A 3,143-nucleotide genomic window follows, 5' to 3' on the forward strand; every position below is an offset into this window, starting at 1 on the left:
CGCCGAGTGAACTCGGGATGGCCCGCCGACCGTCCGCTCGAAATGTCCCGATGTGAGTCAGTGGACTTCCCGGCGCCATCGGCCACACGGTCAGTGTCTAGATGAATGTGCCCGGAAAACCAATACCGTCATGAGTTAAACACCATTCCATTTAAACACACACCCGTGTGCTGGCAAACAAGTTGCTGTTTTTTGATGTTCTGAGTGTCGGAAATTCTTTGAGTGCCTCGCGGGCTGCGTCGGTTTAGAAACAGACATTATTTTGAGAAAGCTTTCTTTTTAATCACGGGACTTCGTACTTCCCGGGAACTTTGTCTGTTTACGATAATAGACTCTGGCATTTTGTTTACGCAGCCCGAGCACGCGAGGGACAAAGAAGGCCCAGCCCGCGGCCGCGGCGCATGGTCCCGCGCGAGGCGAGGAGCGGGGGCTTCGCCGAGCTTCACCGAGCTTCGTTGAACTTCGCAGCCGGCGAGCAAGGCAAAACGCCGATTCCGGGAAAATGGAGAACGGCAGGGAATGAGAGCAGCGCGGCGCAGCGGCAGTGCTCTGATGGCCAAATAATGAGCGAGAATGTGCTGACGCCGCGGGGGCTTCTGGGAAAATGGGCTCGCCTCGCCCCGCGGCCCCGCGGCCCCATCCCCATCGCCCTCTCGGCTCGATACGGTTGAAACAAAAGGAAGCGGTCAGCAACGGTCACTCCCTCGAACAAGGCGCTCAGCGCGGCTCAGCGCGGATTTGCCGCGTCACAGTCACACGGCCTGGCCTCTCATTCCGAGCAGGGCTGTCGTAGCTCTGTCTCTCTTGCGCTCGCGAGGTGCCCCGCAAGGGCGTGAGCACGGCGGTGAGGCACAGCTCGGAGGAGGCAGTCCGCTGGGTGGGTGAGACTCGGAGATTGTATTGTGCCCCCGGCGCGGTCCCGCTGAAATATTGAGCGAATCGTCTGCAGTAATCGCCCGGCCTAAAGCTCACAGGTGGGGTGGCGACCTGGTCGAGGCCTTGGCCAAGGCCCTGCCCGGCCGGAGGCAGGCCGGAGGCGCCGAACAATAGTTTCCTCAGCGACCATTTGTGCCCCTGCAAGGCAACGCGCCCTCTGTCGGCTTAGGTCGGCGCCACCGCGCGGCCCCGCGGCCCCGACGGGCTCGTGAATGATTGAGCAGTCCCCGGTACGCACCTGGCCCACCTCGCCTTAATTGGCACTGTAAAAATGAAATAATTATAGGCCAGTTTTCCCCGAACAGTGGCGCGAACATGCGCGAGCTGAAAGCGTGTCACAAACAGGTGGACATTGCGCATTGCGGTCTGTCTGGATATCCTGTGTTGTTGTCGTCGGTGGTTTTCCTCCCCCTCCCCCTCTTCAACTCGCCTTTCCTGTCAGCCCATTCACGGCGTGCTGTGCTGAGAGCTGTTTTCGCGCCGTGAGCCACCACCGTGGGCCGCGGCAGAGGGAGGGGGCGGAGCTCCCCAGCGAGCGAAGCACGCCGCGCGCGGCAGAGCGCCCGGCGAGCGTGCGTAGACAGGCCCGCGGGGCAGGCGTGTTGTGCCGGTGGCCTAACCGCGCCACCACAGGCGCTCTCGGGTCGAGCGTTGGAGGAGCGTGCGCTTGCACAGGAAACCTGTATCAGTGTGCGCGCGTGCGTGTGTGGGTACACACACGTGCGTTTCGTGCGAATGTCTGTTGTGGCGGGGCCCGGGGCTGTCTGCATGAATCCCCTGGTGGCCGCGGAGCTTAGCTGCTTCGCCTTCCTGCTCGACGGCGGGCGAGGACGTCGCGGGGGTCTTGTCCTGCGCGGCGAACGTGTTTACTGCCGCGAGGTGTGCCGTGGCCGTTCACCCCGCGCGGGCCCCTCCGCCGGCGTCGCCGCCCCGCGTCGCGACGTGCGGCGTTCGGCATATTGGGGCGTCGTCCGGAAAGGGGCCAGCGCGTTTATGCCGTCCCCGTGGACGACGCGCCCCGCCCCGCCACCGCCCCCAAGACTGATAAAACTTTGGTAATGCTCGGAACGGCGGCCGTGTCCGCGGCGCGCCGCCCGGCCTGGCCAAACGGACCGTGAGCGAGGACGGCGCGCTCGCGTATTATTTCCGAGCCAAAGAAAAACAGGATCCCCCCGCGTCGCGCCGCGTCCTCGCCGTGCTCGGCGAGCGGGTGGAGCGCGGAGCTCGCGGACCCCCTGCAGGGCCTGGCAGGGCCCTGCCGCTGACGGGACCGACTCAGTCGGAGCGGAATTCGACGCCTTGTCTCTTTAGTCTGTCTGTCGGGCGCTGCTGCAAAGCCCGCCGGGTATTGAAGGAAAATCGAAATCGGGCGGGAAAAAGAGTGGAAGAGGAGAAAGAGGAGGAAAAGAGTTGAAGTTGGACTGTACGTCATCGGGCCGTACATGCCTGGCGAGATCTCCAATTCCGTTGCGAGTTTCGAATAACCTGCCGCTGGCTGGACCACCCAGACCGCCACGCACAATAGCACTGCGCACAATGGCACTTTTCTTTTTCGAGGTCTTAACAATGGGACAGAGGCCCCCATTTAAACAGACGACTACTTTGGCGCCAAGTTCGTCAATGGCGCGACACAGCGGCCGAACAAAAGAGTGGCGCGTTGGAATCGGACCAATCGGACGGCCGCCACGCCGCGACGCGCATTGTCGCTGCGAGGGCAGTGCGGTGAAGCCTTTATTTCGCTGTCTCTGCACGATTGGGGGAGAGGGGGGACACGCGTCAGCGCCAATAATGTGCTGGTGGTATGAATGAGTGCTGGGAAACGGGGCGACGCACAACATGTGGTCAAAGGGGTGACTGGATGAGGGGGATGAGGGGACCCCGCAAGCAACTGGTATGTAAATGCCACGGCGAGTCGCGCCCACGCATACCACGGTGTGCGTGTGTGTTTGCGTGTGTGTGCGTGTACGTGTGCGTATGTGTGTGTGTGTGTGTGTGTGTGGCGCACATCTCCCAGTTCATGACTATCATGACAATGAGGAGCGCTGGGGCGGGCCCCAGTGGCGGCAGCGTGAATGGACAAGACCAGTGCGGTGGCGGGGTGACCGAGGGAATTTGGAAACGTTTATTAAACAAGCAAGCTCGTGGGCTGGCTTGGCCCGCGCACAGTCAGAAATGCAAACACAACAACGTGAGTAATTGACGTAATG

This window comes from Thrips palmi, unplaced genomic scaffold (genome assembly GCF_012932325.1).
Source record: "Thrips palmi isolate BJ-2018 unplaced genomic scaffold, TpBJ-2018v1 HiC_scaffold_19, whole genome shotgun sequence".
Taxonomy (NCBI): domain Eukaryota; kingdom Metazoa; phylum Arthropoda; class Insecta; order Thysanoptera; family Thripidae; genus Thrips; species Thrips palmi.